The following is a 23,017-nucleotide window of genomic DNA, read 5'->3' as shown; positions in this document are numbered from 1 at the left end:
TTGCATTTCTGGTGGGTGTTCTGGAGGACATCACCAAAATGCTAATAATGTAAAAACACAAGAGTGGTGGCTGGAGGGTTTTTAATGCATTATATCCCCTGGCATTTCTCTCAGCAACCTTCTAAACCATTGTTTTTAAGCCTGCCATGCCATTACAGAAGGGGAAAGACCATAGTCAAATCAGGCATGGTTCCACCATCAAATTGACAGTCTTCTAGGCCCCATTTGAGTTTCGAATTTATAAAGGGAGATTTTATTGTGATGGTTAATGGCCAATAGCATTCTGAATGCTGGGACTCGTCACATAAACCAAGAGCATGTGGCTAAAAACCTACGGGTGACTGATGGTGAGTAGCATAACATGGGGCCTGTTGGCAACTATGAGCTCAGCCATTCTAAGCGCGAGACCACAAACAACCCCAAAGATGTTGCAGCCTCATTGAGCATTGTCAGTGAGATGTAGCTTGCGTCCCTAGGCATGGCAAGCACGGGACCCAAGTCGGGGGAATACCTATTCCATTTAGGGTGACTTAAGCAAAAACACGTGAGTGATGGCTGGTAGGTTTTGAATTAATTATATCATCTGCCATTGCTCTCATCAAACCTCCAATACATTGTTTTTCAGTTGGACATGCCATTACAGAAGAGGAATGACTATATGCAAATCAGGCTGGATCCCACCCCAAAAAGGGCATAACAGCTGAACTGCTAGATCACAACCATTCTGCTCGAGACCACAAGCAATGTTCAGCCTCGTTGGACATCGTCAGTAAGGTGCAGCCTGTGTCACTAGAAATGGCAAGATTGGGATCCGCACACATCTGGATACACCTGCCCCACTTGGGGTGACTTAAAGAAAAACTCAAGAGTGATGGCTGCAAGGCGTTCAATGAATCATAACCTCTGGCATTGCTCCTGGCAATCCTAAACCCGTTGTTTTTCAGCTTGCCTTGCCATTACATTTATAATATTTGCAGTACTGCTTAATGTCGTTCTGAGATCAGTCTGTGACCCACTAAGTATTCTTCGGGGCTGAGCTTTCCCCCTCTACATAGTAATACAGGGCAAGGCACAATTATGCAAGTTCTGCCCCTAAACGGATGGCAGCCTCTTAGAATAGTGCACATTGGGCCTCATTACAAGTTTGCCAGTCCGGAGAGAACGGTGCCGGTAAGCTTGCCGGTGCCGTTGTTTCCAGACCGGCAAACTACAAGTACTGTGAGCAGGTGCCCCTAAGCCCGCCAGGCTGGGGTGAACGGCACCCGCTCGCAAAACTCGACGGATGCACCAGCACCATTCATGAATGTTGCCGGTGCATCCGTCCTCCCCATTGAGTCCAAATGGGAATGGGGAGTAATAATTACCGGCACCCGGCAATGGGGATTTACCGGGAACACCGGGGCTGTAGTGCCCCGGTAAGTACCCATTGCCGGGTGCTGGTACATTCATGACTCTGTATTTACTGGCACGGCTACCGCCAACCCTGTAACGACCCCCATTGTCCTACTATATTACTACTGAATGTGAGCAGAAATTGTCTCATTATAGGCCGGGACTGTCACAAAGAACATACTGCTCTGTCATGACCATGACATATATCTGTGGGACATGGAACATATATAAATCAAGTGTGTTACAAAGATCTTGATTATACTCTTCACTTCACAGCTGGCGGTGAGATACTGCTGTTGTTTCAAAATCAACTTTATGAATGTGGAACAAAGAATTTCAGACTCGGGAGGATAGCTCAGGGGCAACGTGCTCGCCTTGGAAACAAGACGACACGGAGCACCACAAGTTCGATCCTCGGGTCCGTGCTTAGAAACCTCTGGATATTAAACGCGTTATAAATAACCTATCATATCAATTCATAATAACAAAAGAGGGACAGTTGCAAGTTCACTTAGTGATAGCAATATTAGCTTTCCCATAAGGAGTGGTAAAGAACCGGGAACATCCAGAAACCAGGAAAAGGGCACTCCAAGCGAAGTCTGCTGCTGAGAGCCAGGACCTGGGGCAGATACAGAAAAAGGAGGAAGGAAGTGGCTAGACTCCATGATGAATGCCCAGCAGAGTAGCAGACAAGAACACGGTGGGCACGCAGAGGTAGGCGGAGGGGCTAGAGGAGTAGAATAGTGGCTCATGGCAGTGGGCAATTTGCAGTCGTCAATGTGCGATCTGTCCTGGGAGGTGTCACAGAGACGTGTCGCAGATGTGTGGTATAGTACTTCTCTTTGCCCCCTCAGGTTAATCTTCCCTTTTTTCTTATATATATATTTTTCTGTTTGTTTTGCTTTGTCCCTGGTATATGACCCACTTTTTTGCACCCTTATGAACTGGCTCACCACTTGTTCTCGCTGTAGTTCTAGTGTACAGGCATACTTTGTAGGAATGCCTCTGCCATCTGCAAATGTGTTACTTACTGTAAGTCATTTCCAATCGAAATTGACATCTTTAGTCATCAGATGAATACAATACAACAGGGAACAGGTGGGAAACCGGGAGCTTAGGCGGGTGCCCATGCGTGCCAACATGCCCCATTACATTCTTGAGATACTAGTCCAATCCTGGTTTTAGCTTTGTAGTCTGTGACTTGCAGTCCTGTATTTACAATGGGGAAATACACGACTGCAAGTCTGAGAATGCAAAGTTAAGCATCTCCCGCATGGAATGAGACATGTTGGCATGTATAGGTGCCCCCCTCATAAGAACCAGGTGGAAGAGAGAAGAGAAGAAATGCGGGCTCGGGAGAAGGAACGGGTAATGGGGTTCGGTATAATGAACATGTAGAGGAGCTGGACAAGTGTAGAATCAGGAATATGATACAGGCAGACTGATGGCAAATAAACTGCAATTGGGAATGTGTTCGTTGGCAGAAACGCGGAGATCCATTACCATGAATAAGAAGGCTGGAAGTTCTTCTGCTGGAGTCATCAAGTCAAACACTTTCTATACGTGAGAGATGAAATATTCCCATCCATGTGCGCAGAAGTTGAGCCTTGTTTTTTCATGGGTCACAAATATGTATAAAGAAGGGCTTTATTACTAGACAATATCCTAGTAAATTTCAGAATGATTTCAAGTTGTATCATATCGGTTGTGTTCATAAACTGTCAATGCAATTCTGCATCAATGAATTATAAAGTTTACTACACGTGTTTCACAGTATTGTTCTTTTTTCAAGGCAGGTACTGTGTCACATGTCTCCAAAATGTGAAGTCTGAAAATCCAATTAGTGAGTGCAGGAAAATAAGAGAAGTTTAGCCCATGTACCTCATGGCCACCATTAGCCTCCTTCTAAACGCTTACAGCTGTTCAAATATATTGCAATCTAGATTCATGATACAATGTGGAGCCACAATGTCAATGATGTCCGTTCTCGGAGCATGTGTTTCAACCTATCTGCTGTTGTGTGTCTATGAGAACTGGCTAACGACGGTATGAGGATCCGGTGTTAAAGTGGCGAGGATGTTATTAAACTGTCAAATCTAATGATCTGACAGTCTAATAATAACATCCTTGTGAAACCCTATTTTGGTTTTAATAGATTCAATAACCATTATCCCCCCCTGTGCTAGTGATGTGATTAACAATAATGTAATTGAACACGTTTCCCACTATGATGCTAAAGGAATGGGAATGATGCCATATCATATTGTAAAATAAAAAAAGGATTTATTTGACATCTATAAAGGGTTATTTATTATTTATTTAAGAGAAAGACTATGTTGTCCTTCTCTTTTGAACATGTTGTTTGAACACCTCTTAGAAAATGGTGGATATGGCAGTTCCTGCGTGTTGCCACTCTTTAAAAAAGCCTGTGAAGGCAGACCAAACCGGGAGCTTTTTATAGAGTTTTTTTTTTTTTTACTTGCCGTGGATAGAGCTATTAAAGATGTTTTTCTATTTTTGCAACTCCCATCTGCCTTGCGTTTCTTCAAGCTCCACATGTGACTGCAATTTGTGATTAACATGGTGTGGATAATAAAATGTTTCTGGCGAGTAACAGCATCCATGCCTCGCTTACTATACTTCTAGCAGCCACCCTCAGCCAGCAGCTGCCTGCACTCAGCAGGCATCCTGGGAAGCGTGTCACTTATAGGGTTCGCTGCATGCACAGGTTTCGATTTGGTGCACATTTGGTGCACATTTTACACCTCTATCTGCTTCCCCCTTTATGTAGTGCCAATGCGTTACTTTGTTGACTTCCACTGAATCAGTCAGCTGAGCTGCTGTACATCAGCCATTGCAAGAGATCTGTGGTCCATGTCATGCTATGTTGTGTTATGTTAATAGGTTTTCATACTGTACCAAATCACTGCGTAGTAGTTTCGGAGCACCCCGACTTGTCTGCGGAGAGGCATACTGTCCCCCGCCAGTGGCATCCAGACCGCAGCCTTCTGGAGGAAAGAAAGTTGAAGAGAAAGGCATGTGGGATACAGGAGAGGAGGGATGCTTTGTGATAGCAGCGGTGAATATCAGTCCTATTAGGTGGAGCACAGTTCTGCAAAAGAAAGGAGGGGGATGTGAACTTGTTGGCATAGGTGGGCTGTGCTTCCAAGGCAGATTTGTAGAATTAAGTTAGAACACAATGTCATTTTGGAGGCATAAGGGGCTGAGATCATACTCGGGGCAATCCGGGAAGTTTAGCGGCTTTTTTGCCAAGTCCTCTTATGTGTTTTACTCAAGGTGAAACTCCAACATGTTGATTCTAGGAGTTGCAACCCTGAGTCAAGAATGGACTGGTCAAAAATAGACTGTGTATAAAGGTCAATGTTGGCATTAAAAGTGGGTGATGGAGAAGTCCAACTAATACCGTAGCTTGGCCCCTTAATGTCCAAAAGGTTATTATTACGAGTCTGCTCAGTGTCGTGTAAACCTTTATTTTAGGTTGGGGCGCATGTGAGGCTTCTGCTAGAGTAGATGCTCTTCACTCCTTCCCTGAAAGGTCTGTGAGAATGTTCGGTGCAGCAGCTTTTCCTGGCGCCCATCTTGCACGGTCTGTAGACGTCCCTGCTTCACTTCTTACCTTTCACGTAATGGCGGACACCTCAGAGCAGCAGATGAACGACTGAATATGTAAATGATTTCCCATTGGAATACATTGTAAGTTCATTTATCTCAGGAATATTAATGTTGGATAGCGTGAAATCATGACCTATTGGCGCCCATCACAGAGGCCTAGGCAGGTTAGGGCCTAGGCAGGTTAGGGCCTGAGCCGACGCGGCCCACCCTGAACCTGTAAATGCCCACTCACCAGCGCTGTGTGGAAATGTACAGATGTTAAGTCATGGCAGTGGGCGCAGCTACCTGAGCTTCAGGCCCTGCGTGTTAGAGAATCCTGGCTGCGCTTCTGGCCCATCAAGGGATGGAATTGTGCATCCCTGCCTTGGCACGAGATTACGTTTTTAATAAATAAAATGCAAAACAGCCAGTGACTGACTGCAGGGAGTGGGGGTCTTTCATGGGCCCCCTTTCTTAGCTTTTTTTCTCATCATCCTCTCCACACTTGTCTGGCTTTCTCCTGCTGTTTCTGCATGGGGGCCGCACGCCACACTAAGATACCACTTGGGCACCCACATGCTAGTAAGCCCGTAAATGAACTAAGAAAGCAATACGTCTCTTGCCACCATAGGGTCAGGCCTGTTCTCAGATCAGTGGATGAAAAGCTGAAAGAGGGTGTCATGTTTTATACGCGGTAAGGCTATCCTGCATGAATTTTACAAGATGATTCTATGTCAGACTACACCATGCCCCAGTCCTTGGTTCATGTCTCCATCAATTGCATTCTCAGAGCTGCAGTCTCAAGTCCCTTCAATTGAATAAACAAGACTAGCGTGCATTTAAAGTGACTAAAGTGCATTTAAAGTGACTAACGTGCATTTAAAGTAAGAGCAAACCCACGCCTGGAGTGGTGTGGCCCCAGTGGTGTGGAGCCGTCTGAGAAGCTTACATGAGTGCGTTATGTAAAACTCTGAAATAAATAAATGCAGGAGCAAGTTGTGTGTAAAAGGGAGAGGGTCTAGCGGTGGGGGGAGGGAACATGAGAAGAGGAGCTGGAGTCCCCTGAAGCCTGCTGTGCAGGTCAAAGCTGGGGCACAAGTGACTTTGTTAAATGTGGTAAAGTATCGGTCTGTCCTGTGCAGTTCAGAGTTGATTACGTTTTCGGTTTCCCGTCAAATACACAGTCCATTCGTTGTTTTTTTTTTTTTCTCCAGTCGTGGGGCAGCCTTTGGCTGCAGTGTTGTGCTTGTCTGAGCTTAGTTGAGATACATTTTTTGCTTACAGATCGGCTGGTATCGCCAGGTTCTTCTTTTTAAGTTCCAAGAAATGAAACATCCCTCCCAATCACCACCTTCCATCCTTTTTTTATCCTAAAAAAGCAAAGCCCATGAACAGAGTATCCCAAACTCCACCGTTCTTGGTGTTATAATATCAATAATGTATCTAAATGCCTTTGTCTGCCCAGTGTTCTCAATGCAGTAAACATATCACTTCTTTTAAACCACCTACTTTCTAGCTGGGACGCTTCCAGTGATGAACAACATAATTAATATAGTCTTTTAATTGTTGAAAATGTGCATATACATATATCTATAATGTTCTGAATTCCACACCTTAGTAAGTAGTGGTCCCATCGCCACAAATTAAGCATTTATATGAAATCATACATGCCACGATTTGGAACATGAAGTCATTATCTCAGTTTGTCTCAAGTCGTGTGTGAGCAGCTCAGCCAGTCCTGTTTTGATTTCCCTTTGTTACGTGTTGACCCAGGATTATCACGAGAACGCACACTCTGTATAAGAAACAGAAACAGGACTGGCCGTACTGCTTGCAGAGAGCAGAACTCGAGGCCTCTGCGACCTGGAAGCATGATAGACATGAGAACAAAGATAACAAGCAACAGATGTGCTTAATGTGCCGTAGTGCTTCCTGTTTAAACCTCCTTTGTATAATTAGCATGTCAAGCAGGAAGATCATTTGGTGTCTGCTAAACCTGTGCGGGTGTCTTGGGAACAGATCTTCTCCGACTGCCCCCTCTTTGGCATGGGAGGGAGGGCGCGAGCTCCTGGACTGTGCAGCGGTGAACTAGTAGTCAGTGGTTACATCCTGCAGAAGGGGCGGGAGAACTATTGACTAACAGGAATGATTGCTTAAGCTCACAGGCAACAGCAGGTTCGCCTTTTATTGCCGCCGGATTGTACTGCAGAACTGTAACTCTCAGCAAAGCGAGCACTGTCACTTAGTGGCGGGGAGCAGGGCGAGCTCGTGATGCATGTGGGCGATCAGCAGATAGTGCCTTCCTCAGCAGCCTTCTAGCTACAGGGACGCGCGCAGAACCCAGAGAAGAAAATGCGTGCAGTTGTGAATAAATTAGCCCCGAAGGACTCCGGCAGTTGATGCCTTCCACACCTGTTCCATACGTGGTGCTCATTATTTTTAAGCCAAAGCGACGCAGGAGTAAACAGAAAGTTCACAGATGAAGAGATTAGGAGCAAGGCAGCCGCGAATCGCCAACGTGCGCTAAACACGACTCTACAAAGCAAGCAGGCATGCGTGGGTTATGGGCATGAATCGGCGTGTGGGCATAGCTCTCAACCATTTGTCTCTCAAAGGCGGTGAAATCACCCGATTTTGTTTCTGGCAGGTGAGACGCCCATTGGAATGAATGGGCGTGCAGGAGGCTTGGCGGGTGAGTTGAGAGCTATGTGTGGTTATGCTTTATGCAAGACCCTGTCAGAAGAGAGTAGGGTATTTTCTTTACCTGTTATGTTTGGGGTTGGGCACAGACTGCTAACCGCTATCAAAGTGTTTGTTGGAGGTACCAGCTATTGTCAACGATTATTTTTGTGGTAGGTACGCTGGTCACATCATGCGGCAGTTCTACTTTGAGGGGGTGCAACACCCTCCCACTGCAACCTTGTCTTCTCTCTGGACATCTGGACACTGTAAGCTGCTTTCTTCTTTGGCATGAACTGGCCATTTGGAAGAGACGGAATTTCAGATTTGAGATTGGGTGAAAAATCAGCCGCATTGCAATTCCGGCTGCAGTGGGGAATTTGGATCTATGCCACCAATCGAGAGGCCAAATATTCTTGCTGCGTCCAGCTTGCAAACGTTTCGCCCAATCGTGGGTGAACATTTTCAATGTGTTCTGATTTCAGTCAATCGGAGCACACAGCCAATTGTGTCCTCCTGATTGGCTATAAAGTTTGCATTCCTGGCACTGTCCTCCCAATCAAAATTGGAGTAACGGGATATTCGACACCGAAAGCCTTGTGGAATCAGAGGCAAATTCTGCTGTGCCAGTGATATTTTCACTCAGCACTACATGTCACATTCAGGATTTGAGGGTCACAGTCCACCCTTTTCCAAGAGTTCCATCATTTGTGTTCGGATTCCAGAAATACTTGTTTCTTTGCGGGGACACAGTCCCCTGGGTCACACTGCTTTATTGCTGGTCACACAACAGGCTCGTTCATTGTGTGGCAGAATGACATACTGATCTGCCTTTTTAGTAATGGGGCCATACACAGACCCCCTTAATGTGATAAAGTGCAGAGTGTGAGCGAGGCCTGCGCAGAGGGCCGAGTAGGGGGCGGAACTCGGAAAAATGACAAACAACAAGGGAAAAAGTGGGCATTACGAGGGACGGGCTGCAGGCAGTCCATAGCACGCCCAAAAATGTGCAAGACAAAGTGTATTCATGGAGGTGACCACGCAACCTCAGCCTGCAAAAATGCCCACACAAATCCCTCAATCTCCCCACCACCCGAAGGCAGGTGTAAAGACACTTGCACATAGGAATCGCAGTGCAGAGGTAGGTTTGCATGTCGGATTTAGGTGTGTGTGTACGCAGCCCATGATCTGATCGGACTTAGCGGTGTGCAAACATAGTATAGTGTAGTGCAGGAATGGGTTACAGGCTTCACACGCAGATTTTCCGAGTTTTACCCGAGTTACAATGAAACATATGCATGTTGCAAGGTCCCCAAGATGCAGGCCTGCTTGAGGGGGACTCCATCCACTGTTTGAAGGGTGCATGTATTCACGCCCGGGGGAGCGCGCAAAGGTAGCTGCTTTGGCTGTTTTTACTTTGCGTGGGGGCGTGTCAGAGGCGTTCCAGCTGCAACTTGCATATACGGTTACTTTGCACTGAACATTCCTAGAATAAGTGGGGAGCACATTTTTTATTCTGCGTGCAGGCTCGTGGCTTGTTGTTGGCACGCGGCCTTTGCGGGATGAATACGCACTTTTCCGTGAATCGGACCCTATGTATGTAGCATGTGCTTAGGTGGCAAGAGACAAAGGCAAACTAAAAATGCTGCGCTAGTCGTCTCATATTCTGCGCAAAGTATTGCCTTTTTGCGCCTTCTGTCTTGCCACACAATGGTTTTCTTCTGAGTCTCTGCTTTATTATTTCCACGTAGATCTAAGCACAACTACCACACACAATATTTCTATACCACTTGCTACCATCGAAATTATAGTTTTAATGTTATACATTAAATCTTTTCGTAACACTTAAAACACTAAAGGATAATGATTTTTTAAGGGATTTTTTTGTTGTTGCTTAAGAAATTCTAGCATTAGAAGCGCTGATGCACACTCAATGGGGTCTTTGTTATTTTTAAATGCAATAAAATCAATCCAGGAAAAAACTGTGCCCATGGAGGTTCTGTTTGATGGGCTTGCTATTTTGAGTGTTTTTTTAATATTTTTGAAAGAAAACCTCTTTTTAAAATTCTTTACATTGACTCCACCCCGTCCCGTGATTTGCTCCATGCCCGCAATTCCCTTGGCCCATTAGACTTCGCTAATAGTAAACCTTAGTTTCTTTCTTCTCATTTACGTGGTTTGCCCTACCTCTGTATTGCTAATAGTAAACCTTAGTTTCTTTCTTCTCATTTACGTGGTTTGCCCTACCTCTGTATTGCTAATAGTAAACCTTAGTTTCTTTCTTCTCATGTACGTGGTTTGCCCTACCTCTGTATTGCTAATAGGAAACCTTCGTTTCTTTCTTCTCATGTACGTGGTTTGCCCTACCTCTGTATTGCTAATAGGAAACCTTCGTTTCTTTCTTCTCATGTACGTGGTTTGCCCTCCCTCTGCATTGTTTTGAAGCCGTGATGAGATGATTGACTCCTTCCTCTACTAATCGCTATCAGATCTTGTTGCCCTGTGGTCAATCCGGTTATTCTCATCCAGCCAGGAAGGTGTCCAGAGGTCCACCTGCCTCTCCATAGTTGCAGGAGAATGATGCAGTGCCGTACCCAACACGGCGCAAGACGGCAGAACCTGGGTTGTGTTACTGAACCAACACTCATGCATTCACCTATCGCACACATTTGTCATTTGAGGTGGTGGGTGGTTGACTGGTAGAAGCAATTTTAAGCAGATGGCTGCCCACTTCACATGGTACATTTGCCTCCTCTTTTCCCAACATATCTTTTACAAAAGGTCACCGGGAGGTTGCAGCAGATGAGTGGGTTGATGGGAGTAAAAGAAACAAATGACGGCGCCAAAGAAACAGGGACTCTTCATGTTTCCTGTGTATGAGGAGATGCCAACAGTCAGAACTGTATAGTCAATCCCACTCTCTCCCCACCAACAACTCATCTGGAATAATCTCAATGAGATCGCCGTGAAAGCCACAAAGGAGCCAACCTTGGTGTGAGGAGAAAAAAAAAGGCAGGATTCTGAAAGAGTGCCTTCGTGCTGGAGTTTTCCGCACAGAAGGGCGGCTTTGCCAGCCATGGTCCTTCAAGCATTTTCGCAATCAATGTCTCTCTCTAGTGCTGCATTACTAGCTAATTCTATCGATTTCCATCAAAATGTGGACAAATCAATTTTATATTTCACGGCTTTTAAAAGCTTCCGTTCTGGCAGGCCTGCCTCGGCGAACTCATGGCTTTCGTCCTAATACTTTTATTTCGGTTCATGGCGTTTATTCCCTCCCTCGCCCCTACGAAACGATCCATTCACACATTTCCTGAATGTGCACAGAGCATTCTATTGTGTAATGCGGAGGGAGGGACTAACTGCCAGCGACATTAATCCAGGTAATGGACCCGAACAGCATTTTGCAACTAGTTTAATTGTTTGGCAGGGAAATTTGTACACAGGCCTCTGTGCTCGCTTTGAAGAATAAGACAAGCATTGGAGTTATTTTTTAGAGCGAGTCTTCTTTTGCGTGGACCCTGTTAGATCAATAGGCAGTTGACGTTGACCACCGTCGTTGCGTCGCGTTCCACCTACGTTACTTGGCCTGGAAACTGATCCTGGATCCTTTTATCAAGTTCGCAATTCAAATCTGCAGCCAGACAATGGGCCGTATGTCGCAGGGAGCCACAATATAGTGCAACAGAGAGTCTTGGGGGCGCTTGGGTTCCCAGCACAATCACATACCGTTAAAGGGTAATGCAGTACAGTCATTAGCAGGCATTTCTGTAAGTGCCCGTGCTTATGTACTTTTACTCTGGGATACGTGGTTAATTAGATTGTATGTTCTTTCTGTCCCCGAGCTGTGCGCAGCACTTGACACCAAAATCTGGATTATTGCACGTATTATGAACATTTTAAAAAAGTGTTGCAAAAGCTTAACATACAATACCAGCGACTGGGCTAAGTCTCAAGGACATTGTGGGGAACAAAGAAGGGGGAAACTTAACGTGCCTGCATAAAAAAAAACAGCAGGATTAAAGCATTAAAGTTTTAGGAAATTCGGGCAAAGCTCTGTGCATATCCAATGCTATTAGACCATCAGAAGTGGGGGAAAAATGACACCAATTTTTTAAGCATATTTGCTCACTCGCCAGATACATGTAACGAAACACTGAAAAATACAACACCTCTGGGAGCCTACAACAGCCAGGAATTATATTTAACGCGTAGCAGCTGATCTGGTTGAAGGCGCTGTCGTTCTCAGTCTTCAAAAACCACATTGGCCTATTTTTTGGACCTCTTGGTACCTTATTCTTGGATTTAATAAGGATCACATTTCCAGATTCCGCCCTGTTCCCAAAAATGCTAAATTCTGCGTGCTCACTCCTCCGGTAGGCTTGCGGGTAGCTCAGATGATTGAGGCAGTACTGCAGGCAGATGTGTCTGTCTGAGGGTTTCAAATACAACTCTATTCCGCTTTTAAAAGGCACTAACGAGGGAGCCAATGTTGCTTTGGTTACTGATGTAAGTAAAAGGTACCATGCAAACCTTCTTGGAGAAAGATGTTATTTACTTTCACAGAGCAACATTTGTGTTACACGACATCGTTGAAGGTCAGCATGTGTTTCAGTTTCACTTTTACTTGCCTAGTGTCCTGAAGAAGGCCTTTGTGAAACCTTAAACAAAGACGTCCTAAATCAGAAAAAGAGTGATGTTTGTTTGAAAATTAGAAGACCCCTTGCTAATTCCTTACCTATATGTTAAACAAAAACCTAAGTTCTAATGAAATGCACCTCTATTGATGCGTTAAGCAGAGCTCACTGCAGTCGTAAGAATTGTACCTGCAGGACCATGGACGCACAAGGCTTCCAACTGGATACACATCTCTCTATGCCCTTGACACAGATTGCCTAGAAACAGACCTGCACACGCTACCGGATAGTTCTGAACTTCAACGCACCAGCAAAGGCATCATGTATTTTTCCTCTCTCCCCACTAACTTCACCCACTCCCTCGTTTTCAGGTCAACCAGAGCACCACTGGACTGTGCGGCAGTGGTGTGAGGTATAAATCCTAGTAACGTAACATGTCTATTCCATTAGAGTGAGTTACAATCTTCAAACGTACTGTTGTTTTATTACAAAGATTTTATACTGTGCCAAACCACAGTATAAATCAACCAGCGTCTGAGGAAGTCTTTCTACACTGTTTATTAAGCCTCGTTATAATCCCTCCTGCAGGAGCGGAGTGCGTCAGAGTGTTTGGTGTTTGTGCTTGTGTGTGGCGGTCGGCAGTTGCTCACTAAAAAAAAAAGCGTTCGGCGGTTGCTCACTAATATCAGCTGCAAGTTTGGCAGCCCGGAAAATTGCTGCTGATTTACTTAAGCGGATTGCCCAAACGTCCTTGTGAAGTCGCCGGGTAAGGCAGAGCACATTTTTCGTGTACTTTTGTTTAAGCCGGCATCAGGGGCATAGTCACTTTACCTCTGTTTTATATTATCCAGTACTGAGAGCTGTGTTTAACAGTTGGTAGCGATATCACCAGTCACCTAAATTGCTCTTGCTGCTTATTTACGAAGTGCCCAGTGATATTGCCCCCGTGGAGTCTATAACATGCAACTCTAAGGGTTGGGTTCCTAACCTCGCCCTTGTCATCAACTTACTTGCCCCCCCAATTATGCCGGGGTTGCATAGTGGCAAATCTGCAGGCTGTAGGTTGGAAACCCGAGAGAATTGTTTGGGAGCAGGGCCAATCATTCTGGAGCAGTTGAATCTCCCATTGGCAATCAATTCTACTGATGTGATAACTAATATACACTGTTCAGTCTCATTGACCAACGCAGACACTGAGGATCTGATGGATCGCGTAGGGGCCACCTTTATTTCAGATGTTTCCGTTCTGGCGCCTGTTGTGTCTTCTGAATTTGCTTAGAGAGTATGTCTATCACTGGGCAGTCCAAGTGTGCAGGGATTACCTGTGTGCTTGCGTGGTCTGGAGGAGATTAAACTTTTAAACGTTTCCTCCTAATGTTCTGTTTTCCCGGTGCTTGAGGTGGACATGTTGCCCACAATCTGCCATGGTTCTCCGCTTTTGTCAGAGGCCCACAATTTCTTCAACCAACCAGGGCCTGCCATGACATTGTTCTTCCCCAACTAAATGGACGAGGCCATCACGCAATTGCAATGAGCGTTTTTCTATGTCTCATGATCAACATGCTCAGGAAGTGCCTACAGTGGACTCTTTTTCTTTCCCGGTTCTGTCCAGGATTCTGAACACTATGGACCGGGGGCACAATAGGAACATGTATGTACTGAGAAAAGTTCGATTTATTGGCAAAAACGAGCTTCATAGAGGGTTTTATTGTTCGACTGAGTGCCCCAGGGGCAATCTGTAAAAATATATTGCTTGGGAGTGCTCCGCCATCTGCGGATTTGGTCTCCTCTGCAACTCAAACCTCTGGTGCTGATCCCGAGTTGTATTCCAACAAAACAAATAAGTCAGGAGGCTTAGGGAAGGGAAAGGCGCCTTGTGGGTTAAGGTGTTCTCTCCCTATCCACTCTTCCCTTGTGATAGTAGCCTCTAAAATTATTTCCTCTCAAGAAAAATCAGATGAATGGCTCGGGACGGCTTCCTCCTCTGGTGCCCCCACCCTGGAAACTTTGGTTGTGCTGGTGGTTCTAGTGCGTAAAGCGAGGAAGAAAGCTAAGAACACAACTACCTCTAAGCGGGGAGCCACTATCCACAACAGAAGTTCTTTGAAATTTGTGCGATCTTTGAAGGCCCAGACAGAAATATTCTCTGATGAAGGCGAGGGTCAGGGTGACCAGGATTATGTACCACCATCTAAGCTGGGGGTGGTCCAGGAGAAGGGTCGACTAAGTCTGACAGTCCTCTTCCGCTGCCTTTACAAGATGTCAACAAAAAATCTCTCATAACAGCATATTTACACCCTAAGAAGGTAGACGTCCCGGGGGTGGAGCTGAACCTTTCTTCGCTGACCGCCTACTCTGTTGAATCTGATGAGGGTGTTCTTCTGGTTAGTTCGGTGGAGAAGCATGATTGTTCACTTCAGCAGAGGGTGACTGTAGAATTTGGTTCAGATGCCCTGGGTTCTTCTGTACCTCTGGGTTCTTTTTTACTGCTGCAACCAGTTCATAAGATACTTGATGCCATCTATCGGGTTTGGTCCCTCAGAGATTTCTAACAACAGAAGAGCGAAGGAAGTCTTTGATTCAGGGATATGGGGTGGGAAGCTCGCTGACAGGTTCAACTAGAATTCCTAGGGGCCCCTCAGGGGGCTCTAGCTTCCGATTACCAGAGAGAGCTGAGGTTGGCGAGGAAGGGTTGCAGCATCCGTCTAATGGGAGGGGAAAGCCTGTGGGAGATCAGTTGAGCTATCTGTGCTTGAGGCAGACCTTTAAGGTCAAAGATCTATATCCCCTCAACTGTCAATATATTCTGCCTCTCTTTGGGCAAATAGTTATCGTCTAATCACTCTCTTCTAAAGACATTGCTAGAATTTTCCTTTTGGACTTTCGTCATGTTGATACTGTGAAAATAGGTTTTTATTCAAACCTTGTTTTTAACGCAGTCATGGCGGAGGCTGAACGTTTGACTACCATGGGTTATTTGCTGTCAAAAGACTGGGCTCAAGAAACTCCCGCCACATTTACTCAGGGGGGTGATTGCGGCCTTAAGATCAATCCTTGAGAACCTTTGAAGATTAACGTACAAGTGGCTTCTTCGAATTTAACCAATGATGCTTTGCCAACGTTAATTAATCGTCACGTGACCTACAATTTTTCCCATATTATTAATTCATTGCATCATTACAATCTAGCGCAAAGGGGCCCTTGTTGAATTGTATCGGTTAGGTTTGCATCCTGGAACACACAGGGGTTTAACCATCTCTGTGTTAACGATAAACTCTGGTTGGAGACAGATTTTTTTGCATTCAAGAATCTCTCATGTTGGATGCTCATTAGTTGACAGATTTACAGTTGTCTATGCGCCCGCGAGGAAGGGCGTTAAGGGTCGGCCCTATGGTGGTTTGATGTGTGCCTGGCATATTCTTCCTGGCTCAGACATTGAGAATATGTGCACTGGTTATTCAGATTTGCTGGCTTGTAAAATCACATGGTTTGATCAAACTATGCAAGTTGTTAGACTGTTGATTGTTTAAAATTTTTATTTTAACCCAGTAACAACAATTTTAACTGAATTATTAGCAGCCATTATTAATATCTATGGTCGCATTAGTCTCCTTCCAAATGTGCATTTTATCATTCTGGCCGATTTTAACTCTGAGTGTTTAGACCCCAAGTGGTATCTCTCGGGGGCCACTAGGTGCTTTTCTCAACCCGCCAGAGCACAAGGTATTCTATTACGTGCTTGTTTAGATGCCTTGGACTTGGTCCCTTTGAATGGTAATCTCTGAGACAATGTCCCTCCTAGTTATACCCGGTCGACTGACATGTACAAATCCACTTCGGATTTTGTGTTTGTGTCCTCACAGTTTTTTTCTTGTTTAGAATATCTTACTGTGATATCTGATATTGCAAGTGACCACTCGCGTCTTTACGGTAGCTTTGGCAGCATCAGTTCTACTGATGGGTCTGATCTGCTCCGGGATGCTGTGCGAATTAACCCCCAGAACCTTGCAGTTATATGGAAACCAAGATATGCTTATCAGTTTGATGCCAGTATTGACCAGGATCGTGTGCGGGGGACTCTTTGTAAATATGTGCCCATGTCTATTCTCAGCCTATTGTCAAACCACGCTTTCTGTGCTGTTTCCAGCTTCACAGCTTGCAGCAGACTCTCGATTGTTGGTATCTACACATAGGTACAATGTGGTAGTCCGCGACAAGAAGAGGAAGCTGAGATGGGATATTAGGAAACCCCTTAAAGCGGGCACGGACGTGGTTCGAAATATAGCAAGGCTAAAGAGTTCATATAGGAATTAGGTAAAGGGCCATATCGTGCCTCCCTGTTACAACTTGTTTCAGTGAATATGCTTATGGATTTGTCTTCTCGACGCACGGCTAACTTCTAGAGACTCGTCCAAGGGGAGGGTGTACAACTTTCACTTCAACATCAGTCAATCTCGTGCGAAGAATGGGAGAATTGTGTTACTAATTTGTATGCTTTTGTAGGTTGTAAAAAGGAATCTTTTACTGTTAAACAGGATTTTTCCTTGAGTGTAGAAACCTGGGACTTGTTGGATATTGACCTGGTTGGCATTGAAACCTCAATTAAGAGGCCCAATCCCTCAAAAGCTCCTGGTCCTGACGGTTTATCAAACTTGACCCGAAAATCGGCCCCTCTTTTATGGGCTGAGGTTTTACTCCAGCTGTACTATAATGTGGTTGGGCGGTCTAGGTGTCCAGATACCTGGAGACAGTCTATTATGGTTGTGATATACAAAAAGAGAGATAGGGCGAATCCGTGGAATTATCGCCCGATCTGGACTGTAATCAAACCGTACAAGTACAGCACTTAATTGTTTGATTCTGCAGCTTCTGAAAAATCAGGCGTTTCAAACTAAATGCTCAATTAATCTCTAATTTCTTGATATTTCTAAATCTTTTGACTGTGTTGACCGCAACAAGTTATGCGGGATGCTTAAGGAGTGGGGGTGCCCTGAGGCCTTGGTTCTACTTCTGGAATTTCTTCACATAGATTTAAAGATTACGGTTAAGCTGGACAGGAGGGGCGGCTACTCAAGGTGGATAGCTGTGAATCGAGGCATATGACAGTGTTATGTTCTTGCGCCGTTCCTCTTTAATTTGGATATTTTGGGATCCGGGCTGCATTGGAGGGGCCAGGAGTGAATTCCCCGAGGTTGGGTATGGTTAGTATTCAGTATCGTCTTTTTGCAGACAATCTTGTTCTCCTTGATTATGCAGCTGTTGGATTATAGAAGTCTCTCTTACAGGCTCAGACTTTTTTTAGGGAACTGGGCCTGGAGATTAGTGTCACGAAATCAAAGGTTTTGATCTTCAACCGCAGAAAGATCTTATCGTGGAGATCTGACTTTGGATGGTGTATAGATGGTAAGAGGTTGCAGGTGGTGACTAGGTTTAAATATCTTGGAGTGACTATTCGATCCAAGCACTCTATGTCACCTGCATCTGATGAATTGAGACTTGGAACCCTTGCAGCGGCAGCCCAATTGCGGGCACTTGATAAATAATTTGGTTGCTTCTCTATTATGCCGACCCTTAAACTGTATAATCAGGTGATTGTCCTGAAATTAAAATACAGGTCAGAGGTCAGGAAGGCCTACTTGGACTGGGATAAATTGGAGGCCTTCGTGTGGAAATGATTTTTGGGTCGCCCAGGTGGTACTCCATTTCCCCCGGTAAAACATATTATGGGCGTTACCTCACTTAAATCAAAGGTTGATTGGAGAAGAATACTCCTTCTATACTATTTCCACCTCCATTTTCCCTTTTTATAGAACTTAATTTGATGCTCAAGAAGGATAACTGTGCTGTCCTTAGGGCCTGAGTGAACGCAGTATCGACTATGCTGCCAGATAAATCTATTCCTGTGGAAGATCTTGACCGTAATCCTGGTAAAGTCAGGAAGCTTTTATTTGAAGAAGACTGGATTAGAAACACAGATAGCCTATGTTCATATAAAGTGTTTGAACATTTTGTTGTGGGCATTAAATAATTTAATTCCACGCAGAATTATTTAACTAAGCAAGTTTCCCAATTTCCTAGAAATTTCCGACTGCGTTTGAAATTGAATCTTTTTCCCACTAATGATGATTTGGGGGGCCGGGCAGGGTTGGCCTTGACTGATCGCTTGTATCACTGTTGGAAACTAAGTGGTGAAACTTTGAAGCACCTTATTGTTGACTGTTCAGTTTTAACTGTACACCGTGAAGAGAGTTTTAAGTTATATTTCACTACTCGCCCACTTTTATTTTGGGAAGATTTGTGGTTGAATTTATTAAATAATCCTTGTGCGTAACGTTTAATGAGTAAACTAATTCACACAATAAATAAATAAATAAATTGACTACTGAATTATTCACAGTTACCTCTGTCTAGTCATTGGTGATGCAGACAAAATACCACATCCTTCTATTTCCTTTGTGCTCTCAGGGAAAAATGTTCTAGTCCAGAATTCGGAAGTCCTGGGCATAATAGTTAAAGCCTTGTCCTCACAAACTTGGCAAAGTGGCAGCTGCATTTTCCTGTGACCTTTCAGGATCAGAAAATGATTTTTTTTCTGCAATCCAAACACTGAGCTCAGCTTGCCAGATCTCTAGGTAGGGCATGTGTAGACTTCCCTGAATACTCACTCCAAGATACCAAAGGTGCATAACTGGGCAGCCAGATGGTGTCTCAACACGAGAAAACAAGAACATGAGATAATCACACGTATATCTCTGTGATTGCACTTTTTTTTATTTGTGATTCAATTCCAAGTAATTTAAACTATAGGGCAGGGTGCAGGCAGCATACAGAAAACACACGTTCCCCATTGAATACACTTCCAGCAGCAACCTCTGGCCTAGCCACCACTTGACAAACCACCAGTTGAAGCCAAGCAGATCCAGAGCACAGAGGAAGCAGGGTGTGGTTGTGGCAAAGGACCTACACTTGAATGTTGATATCAGTCCCGGGAGGATAGCTCAGTGGCAACGTGCTCGCCTTGGAAGCAAGATGACACGAAGCAACAAAGGTTTGATCCCCAGGTCTGCGCTTAGAAACCTCTAGGTATTTAAAAGCACGTTATAAATATGCAACTAAGACAACAACAAACAAAAAATTCTGTAACAGCGCTTCGATGCCCCCAGGCTGGGTGACCGCTTTAAAAATGCAAAAAAATAATTATAATAAAGGCAGTGGGTTTACATTTAAGCCTCAGAGACTGTGTGAGGAAACATTGCAGAGGGCCTACCATAGCATCTTTCAGTAAAACAAAGTAAACTTGTTTGTGCAACATATTTTTTATTATAGATTTAACGTTTTTGTTGCTTTATTTTTTGATAAGAAATGTTCTCCCATTGGCCTTCAGTGAAATTCCCAAATATGTTGAAGGAATTGTTGTGGGGATGTTTGTAGGGAAGATGGAGACTTCCTGCTACTTTTAAGGATCGTGCCGAAATCAGAAGGTATAGAATGTGGGCAATACTGGTAGTTATTGACTGCATTCTAAGCATTGCAACTGGCTTAGGAAGTCGATTATGGAGTCCATGTGCTAATGGAGGTTGTTGGAGCTCCTCATCGAGGCATTCAGTTCCTAAACACCCACATTTTAGGTCAAATACAGGGAATTGATTCCTATGGGAAAAACACTTCAAAAGCTGAAGTTTCTTTCATAAGTAAAGATGTGAGTTTCACAAAGCATTGGTTAGCATACGACATTTAAATATGATGCCGTCGGCTTCCTCTATTGGAGGGGGTGCATCTCGGGTTCACTCATCTACAATAGCGACATGAAAATGGAAGACGTTCTCATAATACTTTCCTCGCTGCCCCCACTCCCAACTTGCAGCTTTCATGATATATTTCAGTGATACAATTTGAAAAGGCTGAGTTAGCCTGCAGGTCCCACATTCACAAACATCATACAAAGCATGACGGAAGCAGTGGTCGAAGTGAGCGGGAACGGTCGGGAGCAGAGTTCCACTACTTTTATATTTTAATGTTAACAATTCCACTACTTTTTCAACCCTTTTCACCATTCCAGAACTGTTCTTTGTGAAGTCAAAGCACATTTCTCTACGTTTAACACTCAATAGCAGTTACAGCTAAACTAAAATCTGTTTCAACTCAATTGGTTGTCAATGTGTTGCATGTTCCTCCCCGCCCCGTCACAGTTCCACTACTTGTTTTGGTGCACTTTTAACACTGGACGGAAGCCCAACATAGGAACATGTGTGTGCTGTTACAGCGATATACTCCATAACAGTTATGTAAGTGGAGCAGTAACATTGTGCTCCTTTAACAAAAGAGAGTAGAATCACTTTTTAAGCAGTCAACTACGGACTTTTGATCTTTAAATCGGCCCTTTTGTAACACACACTTTCCTTTTAGGTAGTACACCTATGAATGCATATATTTCAAACTGCAAACCAGTGCTCAGATGACACGCCCTTTGATGCAAGTTGATACTTGAGCTCATAAGATCACCAAGTCAATTGAGCGACGGGTGGCAGTTGGTGGCGCCTGCGCCAGAGCTGGAGTTGTGACGGATTATCTGGGATCTGGCAAAAATTCTGTCCCGGATCTCGACTCCGGAAAAATCCAAAAGCCCAGGGCACAAGTCGAGCGTGTACCTGGGTGGACAGCATCCGCCCACTTTTTTCAGAGGGTGAAAGCCATTCCCACTAGCTGTTTGTGAGAGCCAGAGTAAAGAAAAAAAGAGTAACTTTCTCTCTTGAACTGAGGCACATGCCCGATTCCCAGGCATGTGGCGTTCAGCTGCCACATGCCTGGGAATCGGCCACAGTACGGCTGGTTGCCAGGCCAGACAATGACCCACACGGCCACATGGACCTATGATGAGTGTGAGTGTACATTATTTCATAGAAGCAGCTCTACACGGGCTATTTTGATGCAGTTCTGGGGTTTAGTATCTGTGCAACGTTCAAACTTTTTCAGCAAAGTTTCAGAAAAAAACCTTCTCTCTCCGTTTGTCCCATGCACTGTCTTCAATTAAAGCCAACGTAACGTGCACTTTTCATTGAAAATCCTCTTGTCCTTCGGAGGGAAATGGGGGAAAACAATCATCCCACCACCCCCCTCCCACTATTTCAGGTCCATGCACTTTCTTCAATTAAGGTCAATGCACTTTGCACTTTTCATTGAAAAATCTCTAGTTCTAGGGGGAAGCTGGGGGCTCGGGGGCGGGGTAGAAGGGGTGAGCAATGAACCCCTCTTTCCCCAACCGCCCCCCTCATTTCTGGTGGCATCCCACAGTAAAAGTGTAATTTCCAGCACTGGGCGCCACTGATGTCACCTCCTGTCTTATTTTGCCCTTCTGCATGGACAATTGGGAGCAAGAACCGTTTTTTTAGCTCATTTTTCCTTCTTAGAGATGGTTCAAAGCACTAAACGTAGGGTGACCAGAGGTCCCGGTTTTGCCAGGATTGTCCTGGTAATTTTCCCTCTGTCCCGAGGTCCCGAGACTTTTTTTAATTTAAAAGCCTGCGTTCTGTACCTCAAGATGCACAGCTGACATTGACATTGAAATAGGACTTCAGTTTCATTAGCGTCCTCTTTGCATTTTAGTCCCTTTTTGTGTTTGTCACAGCTGGACTTGCAGTCCTCCCTCTATGTCACTGTCCTGTCTCGGTTTTTTATTTTCAAAGTCTGGTCACCATAACTGAAAGGGGAAAGGTGAGAGGGGAAGTGGGTACAGGAGAGAGGGAAGAAGGGAAGGCGGCTGCATGAAACCATGTTTCATAAGGTCCTTCCTTCAAATCGCTGCAGTGAAAGAGAGAGGGGGAAGTGGAAGGAATGGCTGAGGTAGAAAAATAAATCGAAGGTGACAAGGAAAGGGCCCAACAGAACTCAAATAGGGGCAGTAACAGGAGAGATTCGGTAACAATTCTACAGCGTATGTAGGAAGGATTGGGGGAGTAAGGGAAGGAAAGGAGGGAAGAAGGCAGCAGGTATGTCTGGAATGTGTGGCATGTTGGTTTTCGTAGTACATCTGCCCTTTCCTGCATTTCACTTCAGGGTCCTTAACCACACAATACCACCTTAACCACAGAGTGCCAGAGAGAAGCAGCTGCTCAAAGAAATAATGAAGCGGATACGTGTATTTGTGTGCAGACAGTTTGGGGAGTGTACAGAAGCACCTCACAATGAAGGCTATGTTGATCACAAGAGGGAATGTGAAGCGTTTCCCCCCGGGGTGGTTTTGAGCGCTGCACAGGCCAGCGAGCTGGCCTGTGCGTACCGCGTCTTCTGGGGGGGGTATTTAAGGGGGCAGGGAAGGTTCGGGAGCAGGCGACGGTTGAGAACGAGCTTTTGTGCAGGTCGCCCGCTCCTGTGTCTTCCCAGCGTTGGGCCTGGTAGCAGATTGGGATGTGAGGAAGGTCAGGGTAGTGTAGTGTGTGGGCGGCGGTTAGAAAGTTATATATAAAAAACATATATATATATATACATATATATATATATATATTGCGTAGATAAGGTACCCCCAATTCATACCTTATCGGTTGGGGCCCCCGAGTTGTCTGTCGCTGTAGTTTGGAGGGGGGGGGGGGTTTCTTCTGAGGCAGTTGCGGATTTCCAGCCCCAAGGGTGTGTAGCAGAGTGGAGCCGACCGCTCCCAGGTAGTGCAAGTACCTCCGCGTCTGCATTCGAAAGGCACAGTG

General features: G+C 45.0%; 1 protein-coding gene across 4 annotated transcripts in view; it reads left to right on the top strand.

Annotated features, from left to right (window-relative positions):
- MAMLD1 (mastermind like domain containing 1) overlaps positions 1-23,017 on the top strand; it is a 372,158-nt gene that overhangs the window by 42,622 nt on the left and 306,519 nt on the right. The window lies entirely within an intron of this gene.

This window comes from Ambystoma mexicanum, chromosome 5p (genome assembly GCF_040938575.1).
Source record: "Ambystoma mexicanum isolate Mex_15411 chromosome 5p, UKY_AmexF1_1, whole genome shotgun sequence".
Taxonomy (NCBI): domain Eukaryota; kingdom Metazoa; phylum Chordata; class Amphibia; order Caudata; family Ambystomatidae; genus Ambystoma; species Ambystoma mexicanum.
This window is presented reverse-complemented; position numbering and strand designations above follow the sequence as displayed.